This window comes from Balaenoptera borealis (genome assembly GCF_965194805.1).
Source record: "Balaenoptera borealis genome assembly, chromosome: 15".
Lineage (NCBI taxonomy): Eukaryota > Metazoa > Chordata > Mammalia > Artiodactyla > Balaenopteridae > Balaenoptera > Balaenoptera borealis.
The window spans coordinates 35,484,169-35,502,584 of NC_138871.1; the positions used below are offsets into that span (position 1 = coordinate 35,484,169).

Consider the following 18,416-nt stretch of genomic DNA (forward strand, 5'->3'; position numbering starts at 1 on the left):
ATTCAGTTATACTTATACATGTATCTCTTCTTTTTCAAATTCTTTTCCCATTTAGGTTATTACAGAATATTGAGCAGCCTTCCCCGTGCTATACGGTAGGTGCTTGTTGGTTATGTGTTTTAAATATAGCAGTGTGTACAAACATACCCAGTGTGCTATGTACTGGAACCACAGTGGTGTGAGTGGGAGAAGGACAAGGGGTCAGAGAGAACAGGGTTCAAACCCCAGCCCTGCTCTTTCCCTCCATGAGACCCAAGACCAGGCATTTAATATCTGTGTGCCTTCGCCCCTTCGTCTGCAAAATGATGTTAATTATACGTAGTTTGCAGGGTTGAAATAAGAATAAAATGGGATGGCGTATAAAAAACATCCAGCCCATAGAGGATGCATGACAAATGTCATTTTCCCTTTTTTCTCTAGGAACCAGGGTGAAGTTTAGTCAGTCCAGTAGGACACCAAAGGACAGTCCTCAACTCCCACAGGAGTCCCACAGTCCAACTTCCACAAGTTTGTTTTCCCTCGGCTTTGTTGAGCCCCCTCACCACTCCCTCCCACCTGCAAGTCTTCCTGTGTGTGTAGTGGTAAAGCCAAGCATGGAAGCCATGATCTGGACTCAGACTGTTTTAGCTACTGCCTGACCCCAAAGAAATTACTTAATCTCTGTAGACTTTAGTTTTCTCTTCTGTAAAATGGGGTAGTAATATGATCTATCTCACCATCTTGTCATGAGAATTAATGATATATACACACAGTGCCTGACACACAGGGCTGGGTATGTAGTAGTTATTATCATTAGAAAAGGGAGGCAAGACTGCTGTCATGTCATAACCAAGCTGTCGATATTTGGGGACATAACCAAGAAAAAAGATGTCCCTCTCTCACTGGTATTTCTTTTCAGGTTGTCTCCTAATACGCTGGGGTTTCCATTTCACCATCTGAGAGAAGAGTGACTTAAATGCTTCTACTCTTTGGTAAATTTTCATTGTGTTATGCAATTTACTGCAATTAATTATAGGATTTAATATAATTATACTTATGTAATTAATTTAATAAGCCAACTCAATTTAAATTGTCCCCCCTTTTTTTTTTTTGCATAGAGTGTGCAGCTCCTCACCCAAGTCGTTGCCTCAGGCTTGCAGGAGAGAACTTGGCTTCCTGCCTCTCTCCAGTGTTTTGGAAAACAGGAAGGGAGAGCCTTCAAGGTGTTATTGGGTCAGCTCTCTTCTTGGATAATTCAAACTTGAGGCTGCACAGTAGAATGTGTTTCTCACTGTATACCTTTCTAGGTGTTTCTACCTATGGAAAAAAGCATAAGGCCAAGTTCTTGTGGTCCTCCTGATGAAGCTTAATGACAGGGCTTACTGGGAACTGCTTTCCAAGCCACAGCGATCCTCTCCTCCCCATGAGGACAAAGGCCATGTTGCTTGGGTCTTTGCCTGTGGGATTTGGAATCCTAGAAAATTTTTTTCAACTCAAGACAGCCTAGTAATGAAAGATTACTTCATATTATTAAAGTAAGTGACACGAAAGAAAGGTGGGCCAAGACTCATAGAACCATATTACACCATGTTACATGTTGAACAACCTCCCTGTACCAGGAAATTCCACCTGATTTCCTTTAAAGCCAAGGGTTAGTTTGTCCTTTAGAATGGGGTGAATTTGAAGTTGGAATGTTTTTTCCTGATTCCTGTTTCTCTACAGAAATAATCAGGCTTCAATGCTATGGTTGGTAAGGTCCAAGGCTTGTGTAACACTGCTCCCTGTGGAAGGAGAATCTTCTCTCTTCCAGATTGCACAGACTAAGGCACAGAAACACAGAGGGTGGTTCATGAGCTCTATCATGGTGAAGGCTATTTTAAATCAATTAATATTTACCATGTTTCTGGCACTGTAATGAATAGTCCTCAGTAAACAGGACTATTCAGTCAAGGTAAGCACATCAGTCACAGACACCCAACAATTAGCACTTACTCTCATTTATGTATCTGTGGATGAGCTCACATTGATCTGATTTATGACGGGCTTGGCTTCAAGCTCCTGAGTGGGTCTAGGTCTGCTCCACATGCTTCTAATCTACCTTGGCTCAGTGGTTGCCCAAGGCACACAAAGCGCAATCCAACTGTGCAAGCATATTTTGTGTCTGTGCTCAGAGTCATACCTATTAACATCCTGTTGGCCAAGGAAGCAACACTGCCGAACCCAAAGTTAAGTGGGTGTAACTCCACCCATCATGAAGCCCAAGCAAGTCACAGAGTGGGGAATGAGGGCGGAGGAGTTGGGAGGGAGTAACTATTTGCTGGGCAATAATATAAGCTACCACAGTCACCTATTTACTTTATGTGCAGGGCAAGGAATTCAAACTTATCTACTTTGAATGTTTTAGTTACATTGTATATGAACATAGGAATAATGTACTACCTTAAATAATTTGCATTGTGAATCTTTAGTTTCATGGGAATAGCATGGAAGTTGGAGACAGATGACCAAATCCTGTCTCTGTGACTTCCTGCGGGTGGATCTGTTGACAAATGAGTTGACCAGCTTAAACCTTAAGACCCTCATTATAAAATGCAGACAATCCTTCAGTCTGGCTTCCAGTGTTTCCATGAGGATGAACTGAAGTACTTTGAAAACTGTAATGTGCCACTAATTTACTGTTGTTGTTTTTTTCTAATTAGCAGAATGAAAACCTTAGCCAAAATAACACTCGTGCTTTTTACATAGGGAAAAGGGAGCTGTCTTGGGATAGGAACTTGGGTTGGAACCTTGACTCCATCAATTACTTGGCCTTTACGAAACTCTGTTTCCTTCTCTGTAAAACTTGGATCATAATATCAGCTCTGCTTACCTCTGGTGTTTTGGAGACATCAAATGAAACAATGGATGAAAAACACTTCATAAACTGTAAAATGTCATGCCATGTGCAACGGGAACTCAAAGCATCGTCTTCAGTGACATTCATGTTTATCTGTCATCTGAATGAAGGGGAGTCGCAGAGAATTACAGGTTCAAAATGGTTATTCTTTACATGCAGATATTGTTTTGGAAGAATAAGTGTTTTTTGAGATCAAAGTTTAAGGAAAATTGTGTCTTATAAATGTGGTAGAGGGGGCAGCTTTTGGAGGAAAGTCGAAGGCTGATATTCTCCTCTGAGTAAAGGTAAGCAGAAGGGCTACAGAGGTGTCAAGGGAGCTGTTTTACAGGCATCTTATTACAGGGGACTCAGGGTGTATTCCAACTGGCTTTTCTGTAGATCTTCAAAACCTCTGAGTTTAAACGAGGGAACTGAACTAAACGGAGGGAGGTGAGGCCGGTGGTTAAGAGGGTGAGAAGATAGGTCTGGATTTATATCCCAGTTGTGTGTGGATTTATATCACAGCAAGCATGCTGTGAGCAGTATGACCTTGGGAAAATTACTTAGCCTATCTGCTCCTGGGTTTTCTCATCTATACAATGGGATGAGCATCTGTGCCTAACTAACAGGAAGTGTTGAGCACCTGATGGGTGGGTAATATGGCCACCCAGCCCCTGGGACCTCAGGGTCATACCTGGCAGGCCTGAGGGAAGGCAGAAATAGAAGATGATGTACTTTCTAGGAGTAAAATGATTGACTGGTGGGGCCTCAGTGTGGACCATCGTATAGAATGATCCTCTATCTTTAAGAACTTCCTCTAAGTTCTCAGTTTAGCCCCCCTAGACAGCCTTTAAATATCAAAATGGTCAGATTGTATTCCAGATCAATCACTAAATAAGAATTGCTGGGGGTTTGGTCCAGGCATTGGCATCTTCAAAACCCCACTCCCACCCCCAGGTAGTTCCCATGTGCAGACAGGCTGAGGACCACTGCTCTGGTGCCATAGGCAGCTTCCTCCTGTAGGACAGATTAACCTGGTGGTCAGGGATGCAGGGTTTTGGAAGTAGACACATCTGGGTTTGAATCTTGGCTCTGCTGCAACTAGCTGTGGACTTCAAACCTCAGTTTTTTAATCTATAAGTGGAGACCACAGTCCTTACTTCATGACGCTGATGCAAATATGAAATGAAAGAACAAATGTGACCTCTTTGGCATATAATGAGTGTTCCAAAAATGGTGGCTATTGTTATTAAAAGAGGCCTTCTCTTAGCAATCACTCTCTTTAATTCATCTCCCCTTGATCTCACTCTACTCTCTACCATATTACCTGATTTTATTTCCAATGTAGCATATAAGAGAATCTGAAGTCATTTTTATTTATTTGTTTATTGTAATATAGGTACTATCATCACAAGGATATTATCTGTCCTGCTTGCCTCTGTGTTCCAAGTACCTAGAACAGTGCCTGGCACACAGTAGGTCTTCAATAAATACTTGATTGAATGAATGACTACATGAATGTTACCCACCTTTGGAAAGTCTAATTAAAATAGTCTCCCTTCCTGTTCAAGTGAGAGTTTTTAACTGTTGAGTTTCCCTTAAAAGAGATAATTGATTGCAACTGAAAAAACAATCTAGAAACTCAGGGTTATAGGCATAGTGTATTTCTGGAGAGACTTCTGGCAGAGGGCTGCTTCTGAGAGCCCTTCTCCTTTCTCTGCCCTGGAGGCTGGAGAAAGCACACCCGCTTTTCTTTTTCTCCCAGATCGAATGCACACAGGGAGATTCAGAAAAGGCTCCTCTCCCCACCAAATGAATTCCATCCCAGGTCACTGGGGGTAGGGGGGAGGTGGACACTGAGAAGCCTGCATTGTTCTCTCTCCCACCTTCTTCAGACAGATCTTCCACCTGTCCCCTCAGGAGCCTGCCTGTGTCTGCCAAACATTCACTCACCTTTTGTTAACCCTTGAGCTTTTCAGAGCAAACAAGCATCTTAAAGAGGAAGAAATGCTTCCAGGCAGCTTATGTGAATACTTCAATGCAAAATTGACAAGTTTGTGCTCGTTGGTAAACTCAGGTGGATTAATTCTATCGTTGATTTAAGCCAAAGAGAAGGAGGTGGGGGTGAGTGGGAGTGAAGGCTGTTGAATAATCACAGTTTGAAGGTGGCTTCCACCAGTTGCTTAGACCACCAGCACACCACATGGTAGACGCTACACTTGGTCATGACTGAAACTCTAAGACAGCCCTTTCTTTCTTGAATCAAAGATTATAAACCTGGGAAGGACTTCAAAGTTTGCCTTGTGAAGTACAACCCCTTGAGTTTTACAAATGTGGAAACTGAGGCTCCTAAGAGTTTAAACCACATGTGCGAAGTGTCCTAGCTGGTTACTGTGGACCCAAGACTGGAATCTTAGTCTTTCAACTCCTGGTTCACTCACTTGTCTATGACCCCACATCTGCCCTCCTCATTTACTAAAAAAGAGCAGAGAGAGACAAGAGAGTTTGACATCTTGACTGAAACAGAATAAAGTTTCTGGATCTTCTAAAAACTGAAGGTGAAAAGTATGGAGAGAAAGGACAAGGGTTTGAGCAAAACAAACGGCCCACGTGAGTGAGTATCTGAACCTTGAAGTGACTTTCTGGTAAACCCAAGCAGGAGAGAGACTTTTTCCCTTTGTAACAAACCATCCAGGCTGTGTGGGAAAACATAGTTTATTGTTGTTATTTGTTCCCTGTTACCTGGAGACATCCTTGGGTATGGAGAATTTGTACTTGTTGGAAATTCAGTAGAACCTTGATTATTTCATTTGAGTGATTCTCTAGGAAGGTTGGGACCCGGGCAAGGATGTGATAAAGATACTGTGAGCTAATCCAGGCTCTGTCTATGTTCACTGTCTTATATTTTGCTTTCTTTACCTCACATTTCCCACCTAGATTTGCTGGTCTCTCGGGTCAATCATTTCTTCTGAGAAAATGCACTGTACTCTCTGTTACCCACACATTATTTAGTATGAAGCAGTTGTTTAGCTAAGTGCTTTTACAAAGTGCTCTAGAATCATTTTTGTGAGATATTCTTTACCAAGCCACCATGGAGAGCATTGAAACACAGACTCAGAGACAGTGGAAACCCCACAGCCTCACATCAATTTGTCATTCTAATCAACACCAAATTCAAGCTAATTAAATCTATATTTCATGAGCTCTATTGATTCATGTTATTTTGGAGTCTATCAGAAAGGCAAATTTTACTGGTAAAGTTTTGTTATTATTCCTGGAGTGAGACCATCTTATGATTCCTCTGATCCTCAGAAAATACAAATGACCAAAATTGACTCAAGAAGAACAGGGAGCCAGAATGGAGCAATAAATAGAGAGTAAGTTCAAATGCTGTCAAAGAATTGCTTCTGAGAGAGACTTTAGCTCAGATTATTATTCCAAGGGATTTTTTTCAAAGTTTTAATGAAAATTCCCATTATGTATAAACTGTTCTGAAGCAAAGGAGGAAAACCACAACATTTGAAAGAATGAATCTAAAGTTTATCTGGAATGGCAGTGGATAAAAATCCTCCAGAAATTTTGAAAAGCAGAAAGTAATAGAAACAGAAAGTAATGGAGGGGAATATTTGTGTTGCACAATATTAAAATACCTTATTTTTATAATAATAAAATGGTTTTATACCAGTGCAAAAATTGACAAACAGATGTCTGGAAGGAAATAGAGTCCAAAACTTATATGTAGAAAAGGTGGCATTTCAAATCAGTAGGGAAAGGAAATTTTTTTTCACAAAAGAGTTCTCAGAGAGTTGATTAATTATTTGAAAAAAATACCACAAAATAAATGATAATTTGATTAAAAATTGAGTATAAATATATCATCACATGACAGCTAGAGAAAGGTAAATATCTGAGTTTGAGATAGAAAATAATTTTTGTCTATTAAAGCATACTGGAAAAGACTGATTGTATTGGCTATAAAAATATAACAGCTTCTGTATGTAAAACAAAATGTCAAAATTAACTTTTTCAGAACACCATCCTAAGTCCACAATAGCCTTAACAACCTGAGTCAGAACTAGCTCAGTGTGAAAAGCTTTTGTCCTGGAACTTTATCAAAAATAATCAACAATTGTTTAACCTTATAATTTCCTGGGACAGCAGTAACAATAAGAGAAAACAATTTTAAATACTTAAGGTAAAGATGAAAAACTTAGAAGTGAAAACTGGAAGATGAGATGTCAATTGGGGGCTTTGAAAAACTCCAGCATATTACTGGAAATCTAGATTGTCACCTGCAGAAGAAGGGCTGTGTGCACACCCAGGAAAGACCTGAAAATGTCCTAATATTTCACTTCTGGCTGACCTGGAAGCCCTGCACAAGCAGGAGGTGAAGGCTAAGGCAGAGTTGTCAACAGTCCAAGTATTGAAGATATGCCTCAACATGCACACAAAGCTCCTTGACAATGGCTGGAGGACTTATTATTTTAAGGCATTTGAAGAATCCTTGCCCAATCATTAACTGACCTAAGCTAACCAAGCCAAGGCTTCAGTGGATACACATAACAAACAACACAGACTTCATAGAATTCATTCATGAAAGTCGCTAAACAAACAGCAATAACAACAACAAACAGCAGTGACAATGAACATTGTTGTAAACATAATATAAAGAAAAAAGTATTCAAAAAGGAATTTCCCGGCAGTTACTAAAACATATAGATAAACCTTAAGTAAACTCCTGACTAATGTAAATGTACTGAGATAGCATAATCCAAATGGCAAGTTATCCCTAAAAGGTTTATATTCTATTTCAGTGCAGAAACCCAAGAGAAGGAGATGGCTGGAACACTTAAAATGATGACGTCATCTCTGTTTTTAGAGACCAAATAGGGAGCAGTTGCTCTTGGATAGAGAGCTCTGTACCAGTATTATATCAGTTCTAATACTTAGATGTGAGTCCTTTCCTGTGGACCCACTTGGACTGAAAAACCTCCTTGAAGTGAAAAGGATTGGGCAAAGCAGAAGAGGGAGAAGAGAAATAGCCCAGGACCTCTGAGCCCTATGCTTCATTAATAGCCTGGTTAGGAGAGAAGGAAAGTTAATAACAGAGCTAGTCTGGTGTAAACTATAGCTATAATCGTACGCTTGAATTTGTAGCATATTAGCTAATGATTTATTAGTAAGTTTCATCAAGTTCATTCTATAGTGTACATTGGGCTCCTCTCAATTATTTACTTTATCTTTATGAAATTGCCTCTCACCTGGCTTTTTTTCCACCATAGTAAACTGAATGGTATTTTTCAATTTCTTTTTTTTCCTCTCTTCCTGATCACTAAATGTTGTTCTTTTTCTTCTGTAGCCTCTTTTTGAGTAACCTCATCCAATTTCATTGCTTTGAATACCAGTCTATATCTTGATGATTCTCAAATGTATATGGCCAGCCTCATCCTCCCACATTTGCCTCTTAAACAGTCACACTTGATATCCAATAGATATGTAACTCTTGACATGTCTAAAACAGAATTATTAATTCCTATCCTACCAAATCCACTTCCCTATTTCAGTAAATGGCACCACCAGTCACCCAGTTTCTCAGATCAAAGATCTAACAGTAATCCTTTATTTCTCTCTTTTCTCACATCCACATCAGTAAATCCTATTGACTGCCTCCACAGTGACTCTTTTCTCTCCATCTGCACTGCTACAACGCTAACTTATCTGCCACCATCTCTTACCCTGATCACTATAAAATATCAGCTGGTTCAACCTCTTGAAAATTGTTTAGACGCATCTGCTAAATCAGAATAAATCATAACCCACGACCCAGCAGTTCAACTCCTGTATACATACTCAGCAGAAATGCATACATCCATCCACTGAAGGACATGAACTAGAATGTCATTATTCAAAATAGCCCCAAATTGGAAACTATCCAAATATCCATCTGCAGTAAAATGGATAAATTAACTTATGGTGTAATCACAAAATTTTATACTATACTGCAATGAAAATGAATAATTCATGACTATGTACAATAATATGGATAAATCCCATAAACACAAGGTCAAGCTAAAGAAAATTGACAATAATGAGAATATACAATATGATTACATACATATATAGTACAAAATATGGAAAACTAAGTTATGCTTTTAAAAGTCAGGATATCCTTGAAAAGTGTGTGTGTGTGGGTGGGTGGTGAGAAGAAGGAATTCCAGGGTACCAATGACGTGACATTTCTTGATTTGGGTGCTAGTGACATTGGAATGTTCCATTTGTGAAAGTTTATCAACTTGAATACTCGTGTGCATTTTCTGTAGGTATATTATATTTCAATTAAAACTTAAACTTTTTTTCCTAAAAAATAATTCACAGACATAAATGTAAGACACAAAGCTATAAGATTCTTAGAAGAAAACATAGGCTTATATCTTCATGACCTTGGATTAGACAGTAGTTTTTTAAATATGACACCAAAAGCACAGACACACAAGAGAAAAATACAGATAAATTAGATTAAATCAAAAGTTAAAAATTTTGTGCTTTAAAAGACACAATTATAAAGTGAGAAGACAATCCATAGAATGGGAGAAAAATATTTGCAAATCATATACCTGATCAGAGACTTACATCAATATATAAAGGATGTGTACTACTCAACAGTAAAAACAAATGATCCAATTTAAAAATGGATAAAGGATTTGAATAAATCTTTCTCAAAGAATATATACAAATGGCCAATAAACACATAAAAGATGTTCAACATTATTCATTAGGAAAATGCAAATCAAAACACAATGAGATACAACTTCACACCACAGATGGTTATAGAGTAAAAAATATAATATTGTATAATGATGAAATAACAAGTATTGGTGAGGATTTGGATGAATTAGAACATTGCTGGTGAGAATGTAAGATGGTGCAGTCACTTTGGAAACCAGTTTGACTGCTCATCAAAAGGTTAAATACATGACCCAGTAATTCCACTCCTGAGTATATATGCAAGATAATAGAAAACATATGCCCACACAAAATCTTGTGCAAAAATGTTCATAGTAGCATTACTCATAATAAACAAAAATGCAAAGAACCCAAATGTCCATTCAATGATGAATGAATAAACAAAATGTCCATACAATGAAATAGCATTCAGTCATAAAAAGAAATGAAGTACTTATACATACAACAGCATGGATAAGCCTCGAAAACATTATGCCAAGTGAAAGAAGCCAGATGAAAGAATAAATATTGTATGATTCCATTTATATGAAATGCACAAATAGGTAAATCTATAGAAATAGAAAGTAGTTTAGTGGTTGCCAGGGTGTAGAGAGAAAAGAGTATGGGGAGTGACTCTTGGTACAGGATTTACTTTGGGTGCGTGATGAAAATGTTCTGAAATTAGACAGTGGTGATAGTTCCCCAACTCTGAGTTTATTTTGCGTATGAATTTTATCTCAACAAATGTGTTATTTAAAAAATATCCCATGAGATATGTTCCTTTGGGTGAATAAATTAGCAATTATAAAAAGAAAGATAACCAGGGTTGACAAAGACGTGGTGAAACAGTCATTCTTACATGTTGCTTCTTGGAGTTCTGAAGAGTATTTTTCCACATGTATAAATAACAATAAAAATATTATGTGCTCTCATGCAGTATTTGTATATGATATTCTATGTAAATGATCAAATGGTTAGACCCCTTCATGCCACATTTTGTCTAAGTGTGTTCATTGAAAAATTGAAAATAATATGTATGATTTTTTGGATGAAAATTGGCAAAGTAATTTTGCGTATGCTTCTAAGGTAGAGCTCTATGTGATCCTTAAAATCAAATGGTTGAAGAATATTTAATGACTTAGTAAAGTGCTTGTAATGTAATGTTAAGTGAGAAAAAAAGCAGCATACAGAAGTTTCTGATTCTTATTTGTAAGAGAGATAGAGATGTGTGTGTTTGCCAGAGAGAGAGAGAGAAAGAGAAAAGTGAAACTGATACAAAGGATTTAAAGGAAACTTCTAGTCACCCCAGAACTGATCAATGCATCTCTTAATATATGAAACTGAAAAATGGGCAAAATAAAGAAAGTACTCTAAGGCATAGTCTATGTAACACAATAAAGAAGAGCTGTTAGATGCTGTGTTGTATACTTCATATTCCACTATGGTGCCTATTGTTGGATTTCTTTCCCCAACTTCATTCAATTCAGTTCAATTAAACAAATATTTACTAAGTACCTACTAAATGGAAGACCTTGATCTGGGTGCCATAGCAAAAGTAAAGACGAATATGTAAGTCAGTAAGAGAAGCATTGACCGCTGGTCCAAGCGGAGTAAGAAGATGGATAAGAGGATAAGAAAGGGGATAAAGATAATGTAAGGGTGAAGATGAGGTTGAAGTGCAGGTGCAGTTGTTGTGAAAGAAAGGAAGAAAGGAAAGATGGTTGTTGCTTCAGTCCTTTGGAACATTTCTGAGGGTTGATGAGACTGTCATTATGGCCTGCCTATTTCCCAAAATAGAGAAATAGCTGATAGAGCAGAGGAGGTGAAGGCACTTTTAGAACATTGCACTTGGATGCTGAAGTCATGGGGATGAAAACAGATGAATTAGGAAGGAAGGCTGCGCACTTGCTGTGGAAATCTAAGCACCTGGCATGTAGTAGGTATTTAATAGATACCTGCTGAATGAATGAATGAACTGCAAGTGTAGAAAAGGATAGATAAAATTGGGGAGAAATTATAAATAGATCACATGGACCTTCTAGAGCAGGGGTCCACAACCCCCAGGCCACGGACCAGGCTGCATGGCAGGAGGTGAGCGGCGGGCAAGTGAGTGAAGCTTCATCTGTATTTATAGCCGCTCCCCATCGCTCACATTACCACCATTGCACCACCTCCTGTCAGTGTTATGGTGAGTTGTGTAATTATTTCATTATATATTACAATGTAATAATAGTAGAAATAAAGTGCACGGTAAATGTAATGCGCTTGAATCATCCTGAAACCATCCCCCACCGCAGTCCATGGAAAAATTTTCTTTCATGAAACCGGTTCCTGGTGTAAAAAAGGTTGGGGACTGCTGGTCTAGAGGGAGGTTTGTTGAGGGACAGTGAGAGTCCAAAGCGTTGGGAGTTAGGTTCATCCTAACCCCTGTGGGCCTGAAGAAGGAGGAGAAACAACTTTTCCCACCAGAAAGGTTTGTCAGGGACTGGTGGAGTCAGGGGTTGGTTAAGGTGAGGAAGTTGGGAAGAACCTTAGAGAAGAAAGCGAAGATGGAGAGCTGTCATGGGGATCCCAGGAAGGACCTTATTCCAGGGTGACCTAGAGTAAAGATGGAGGTGAATAATTGCATGGGGGCATGGAGAGAGGATGGGGGGAGATAAAGGGAAGGAACTGGGGAAACTAGCATGAAAGAAACAGAAAGCTGGAAGCTAAGCCTGGAAGTAGGCAGAGGGTCAAATAAGAAGAACTAAAATCAATTCTCACATCTCTTGATCTACCTCCTGAGAGCTTGTTTGGTTGTATAAGGCCTTGTAACATCTCCATTGGGAATAGAATGGGATGACCAATCATGATGCCTTTTTTCTAAGAAGTTGGGCTTGTGCTTCGAAACAATAGCAATAAAAATAAAAGTATAGCTTATCTCTTGACCCCCCTTTACTCGTGCTGCCCACCCCCTAACCCCCCTCCCCTTTGGCAACCCCTGATCTGGCCTCTGTATCTATGAGTTTTGTTTGTTCATTTGTTTTGGTTTTTAGATTTCACATATAAGTGATATCATATGGTATTTGTCTTTATCTGACTTATTTCACTTAACATAATACCTTCAAGTCCATCCATGTTGTTGTCAATGGCAAGATTTCATTCTTTTTTATGGCTGAGTAGAATTCCTTTACATATATATGTATATGTATATATTCTTCATTTATTCATCCATTGATGGACACAGGTTGTTTCTACATGGTGACTGTGGTCAATAACACTGTACTGCATATTTGAAAGTTGCTAAGAGAGTAAATCTTAACAGTTCTCATCGGGAAAAAAAATTTTGTAACTTTGTATGGTGACATATGGTAACTAGACTCATAGTGGTGATCATTTTGCAGTGTATACAAATATTGAATCACTGTGTTGCACACCTAAAGCTAATATAATGTTAAATGTCAATTATACCTTAATTTTTAAAAGTATAGCTTATACTTGCAAAGCATTTACTCAGTGCCAGACACTGTTCTAACATGTTACATATGTTAATTCATTTAATCTTCTCAATAATTCCACTGATGTAGATACTATCAACAGCCTCATTTTATAGATGAGATTACACAGATAAGTTAAGCAGTTTGCCCAAGATTCTATAGCTGGCAAATGGAGGAGTTGAGAATCTAACTTGGCCACTCTGGTGCTAGAATCTATGCTCTCATTTCTCTGCTATTCGTCCTCTCCAAGGTTATGTAGAAGTATTATTATCCTGTGACAATCTCTCATATATCAGCAAATCAATGGGCTCTAAAGATATCACTAAGTAGCTGCAGTGATATTCCTGAGATCACTGTGTGGTTTATTTATTTGTCACAGACAAAATTTGAACTGATTTACCTAGTAAGTATTTTTCCCAATGTCAGTTTAGAATCAGAAAATTAGAGGGTAATGGATGAAGGTTGGAGACGAGCACCATCGCAATAGCAAGAAATGACGATTAAAGGCAGAATAGAAGACACGAAAAATAAAGAAGTGAAAATACAAACACTTGAAAATTTCCTGGATGAATCACGTGAAATGCAAAGTGAGGCCCTGGTGATGGGTTGGAAGGAGACAAAGAACATAGCTCAGTGCTCTCTAAGAAATCAGTAGGTGGCTGTGGTGGGTTGAGCGTTGAAAGAGGGCCCAGCAAAGAGCTTGGAACAGGATGAACCAGGACAGAGAGGCAGAAGAAATTCTTAAGAAGGTCTAACATCCGATTCTGATTGATATGCTTTCTGTAATGTTAAGCTCCTCTGTGGACTCAAACCTTCAGTAAAGTCTAATACATACACTAGAGCCTGTGTGATTACATTTTAAGCCGATGACTTGGAGAACATTCAAGGGAAGCTAAACCCAATGAGATCAAGAATTCAGTGGAAGCAGAAGGTTGACACCAAGAGTGGGTGAACATGAGAATTTGCAGACTCTGTAATTTCACAGAAATCTTACTTAGGGCATTCGTTTTGCATAGAACGTGGGATACGCGGCTTAAGTTAATTTTCCAGAGATCTGAAAGGACAAGGAGATCTTGGCTCCATCTGACTTGTCCTCCTTGGTCTTTATTAGATTAGTTTTGACTGTGGTCATCAGTGCTGGTGAGTGGAAGTACAGTGAGGGATAGGGAGAGTATATAAGATTAGGAGAAGTAATCATAGGCCACATTCTGTAAGATCTTGCTGTCCATGACAAAGGGTATGAGATTTGCTTTTTCCCTAAGTACAAGGGGAAGCTATTGGAGGCTTTCTGGCAGAGGAGAGACACTACTTGTGCTATGTTTTAAGAGGATCACTCAGGCTGCCTTGTGGAGGTGTTCAGGAGTGGAATCAGGAAGACTGGTTAGGAGGCTATTATAGTCAATCAAGTGAGAGAAGGTGGGGAACTTGGAGTAAGGTGCTGGCAGAGAAGGTGGTCTGATTCAGGGTATATTTTGGATTTGGACTCAATAGGATCCACTGATGGACTAGAAATTGTAATAAAGAGAAAGAGAGATGATGCCTAGATTTTTGACTTTAGCAAATGGGTGGAGAGAGGCTGCATTTGCTAGGAATGGAAAACCAGGAGAAGAGGAGGCTTTGTTTAAAAAAATGCGTTTCATTCATGGTAAGAGGGCAGGCTACTTTTCAAATCTGGGTGTGAGCTAAGGACTTGGGAAGAGAGTGGAGACCAAAAGAACAATAAAAGAATGGATTAGAGAGACCTCCTCAAGAGAAAGAATGGAAGAGACTAGAGGGTGAGTAATGTGAGGGAGGGCCATGCAGGGAAGGGAAGGGAGTCACACTCAACTATTCACAGTGACTGCGTAGGCCAAACTCTTTTACCTGAAGAAGGATCTGGGCTTAGAGAGGTTAAAGGATTTGTCTAAGGCCAGCTAGTCAGGGCAGACTTGACATTGGAACCCACGTGTCCTGACTCCCGCTGTTAGGCAGCCGGAGTTGATATCTACTGAAGACCCACTGGTGTTGGTGTTGAGCGCTGGGCTTCACAGGCTTTTCTAATTCAATACTTGTTAACAACCCTAGGCCCTGAGAGTGCTATCATCTATCTCACTTTTTAGATAAGGAAATTGAGTCTTAGAGAGATAGGTAACTTGTTCCTTGTGCGAACACATGCAATAAGTGAAATTTCTAGATGAAGAGTCAAATAATTTCAGACCTTAGAGATGTCTAGCTCCCTCATATTATAGATCAGGAATCCAGTCCCCAGAGAGGTAAAGTAACTTGGCTATGATTCCTCAACAGTAGAGCTAGGATTTGAACCTAGGTGTCATGACTCTCTTCTCAATGTTTAAAATCATTGGATTTCTAAATAGAATTTTTCCAGATATTTGTTTAAAGGGTCATGTTGGAGAGAATTGAACATATTATTAAAGCCAATATAGATTGCATTTCCTAATTTCCCTAAGTTTAGTGTATTTTATACCATCATATGAGGAGACTTTAATAATTTTTATAATATCAGAGTGCTTACTACCTAATACCCGGTCCTAGTCTATGTGTTGAAAAATTGATTTTGTGATGATTCTTTTCTGTGTCTAATCAGGTCATAAATTAAACTTATAGGTCTGTTATTCTAGGTCATTCTTTCTCCCCTACAAAGAGCTTTAGCCATTGCCCCTTTCCATATATTACTCTGAAGCTTTCGTTCCCCTATTTAGAATCTAACATCTGAAGTTCTTTGCTGCACACCAATGACCTCCCTTCCACAACCCCGCTCACTATGATTGCCTTTATTGTTTCCAAAGACAATGTGCTATGATAACTATTTCCTTTTAGATGCTGCTTCTGATCTCTGATTGACAAAATGCGATATTTGAGAATTCCAAAATATCCTGATCGGATTCCTAATCCTGGGCCACATTTGCAGTTTGGAGAACTATATTAAATATGCCAGAAAAGCGCATTCTTCCAATGATTTCCAAATTTACTCCAGAGTTATCTAGGATAAAAATAAAGTTTCCAGACCATGCACATCCAAGATGAAACATTATTATTTAGAACATGTGTTTGGTTCTTTAAAAGAAATAAATTGGGGGTGATTTGAGTACAAATCCTGCTACCGTGGTTTCCTATTTAAACTAAGCACATTAGCTTCCCTTTTCAAACATACCACTCAATTTCAGCCCTGCTCTGATCATAAGAAATGGGGAAAAGAAGTATCTACCTTTTAAAATACGTGCCAATCATACCCTTGGCAACTTGACATGCTGTTTCCAAATACTGTTACTTCACCTTTGAGCTGTTATCAGCACCAGTGATTAATTAATGGATTATTTACTAAAGTTAGTTTCCTTTCTTCTCTCCTTCTGCAAAAGATGCAGGAGACAAGTGAAGAAAAGCCAGACATGTGTATTCCATTTGAAAACCATGATTAAAAAGTTTAAAAATTCAAACCAATGGAAAAAACTGTTTTATTTTAACACTCTGGAAGGTTTCAGTGAACTCCATTATTTTCACTCACTATTTGCTTGAATAATTTAGGCAAGAAAGCTAAATTATACATAAAGTGTACAGTTAGAAGAAAAAGTTCATGCACAGCCCTAGGCTATAGCCTCCCCTAATGATGTCTGAAGTCAGTGAAAAGAACTCCTTAGACTGAGAGTAATTTCTCAGGGTTTAATTTTTTTTCTTAAAGCAATAATGTTCTTATAAAAATCTGACAAATAATACACTAAAAGAAAAGCCACAAAAGAGAGTTTCCAGTTAAGTCCTTAGCCCCTGTATATTTTCATTTAATTTCATGTAAAAGTTGGCTTTCCACACACGACAATAGATGATCATTGGCAGCCTTGAGTGATTTGATCCAACAAAGAAAATGCACGTCTTGATTCAACAGAGTTGCTATTTGGCCTTATCAGAATTCTGAAGTTACAGAGTTAAAAGGAGATGCTTCAGGCTGAGAGACAAACTTGAAATCTTCTGTAGAAAGGGGATCGGCACCCACTCAGTGTACCATCATTTGAGCAAGTAGTTGTCACTTGCTAGGGTATTGTACTTGAGGAGCAATCTGTATCATTAAACATTTACAGATTCACTAAAATGTTCACATCCCCTTGAAGTGTAACAAAGAGAATCCGACGGCTGTAAGATGACAGGAATATCAAAGTGATACTGTAGTCACCTTTGATTTCTGAGCTGCCTTTGTTTTTCTTAAAGTTACACAATTGCAGAATTTGAAGAATCCCATTCAGTCCCTTCATTTTACAGATGAGGAACCTGAGACCCAGAGAGGGGGAGTGATGAGCTCAAGGCTATGCAGCTAAGGCATTTGTTCATTCATTCCCCAACGTTTATACACTTGGAGAGAGAGAAAGGAATTCCAAACAGAGAGACCAGCCATATGTAAAGGTAAAAAGGTGGGAACCAGCATGATTCCTTGGGGAAAAAGAGGTGCCAATTATTGTCTGGGCATCTCTTCCCCCACCCCTACTTCTAAGGAAATTTGCACCCTGGCCATATAAGCTGGCGGGGAAGGGCACAGAGAGTCTGGAGTCAGATTGCCTGAGATTGACTCTGACTGTGCCTTGTAATAGCTGTAAGACTGTAGGCAGTTCACTTACCTCTCTCTGATTTATTTTCTCCAACAGTAAAATGATGATGGTAACAATAGAACCTACTTCTTACGGTTGTTTTGAATGGATAGTAATGCATATAAAGGGTTTATAGACAATGTCTAGCAGTAAGAGTTCTATAAATATTAGTTATTCTCATTAATATATTAACAGAACATAAATTCTTCCATATGCATGTTGTCTCCGGGTCATAGCTGACCAGAAAAGGGGTGGTGGGCAGTTGACCCAGGTGGGGCATCTGTCAAGCAGCCAATGTCCTATTACTTGTGTGACCTGCTTTTGAAGAGATAAACTGGGCTATTAAGGAATTATGAAATGGGCAACCAAAAATCTGGGCTAGTTGACCAAAAGGCTGAGAAAAAGATAATTGAGAAGACTAAGGGCCAGGTCAGGAGTTATGGTCCCAAGTGAAAACTGCAGTTACAAAGTTTTGAGGAAGCCAATTGGTTGGAGAAGAGGATGGGGCCTCCTCCTCTCACACTTGTGCACACCGTCCCCCCCCCCCTTCCCCAAACCTCAGTTCCTAAAAACTTTATATGTCTAGTCCAATTCCATGGGTAAGCAATGCTCACAAGACCCTCATTTCTTAGAGGTAAGTGGAGTGAGTCTCAGGTCCTTGCAATTAGAAGAAACTACCAAATACTTACAGACAGTTCTTCAAGGAAGACGCCCAATACTGGGATATAGACAGAGACCAATTGTGAAAAGCTGGGTGTGCCAAAGTGAGTTTAAACTATCTCTTGAAAGCCA

At 38.9% G+C, this 18,416-nt stretch overlaps 2 long non-coding RNA genes across 4 annotated transcripts in view; both read left to right on the top strand.

Annotated features, from left to right (window-relative positions):
* The window catches only part of LOC309611730, a 47,210-nt gene extending 41,478 nt beyond the window's left edge, over positions 1-5,732 (top strand). For 2 of the 3 annotated variants that reach the window (XR_014234700.1, XR_014234702.1), the window contains one exon: positions 56-5,732. This is a non-coding gene — a long non-coding RNA (uncharacterized lncRNA). The remainder of the gene's footprint in view (positions 1-55) is intronic. The other variant, XR_014234701.1, reaches the window with a different exon arrangement.
* LOC309611737 overlaps positions 1-18,416 on the top strand; it is a 274,615-nt gene that overhangs the window by 82,364 nt on the left and 173,835 nt on the right. The window lies entirely within an intron of this gene.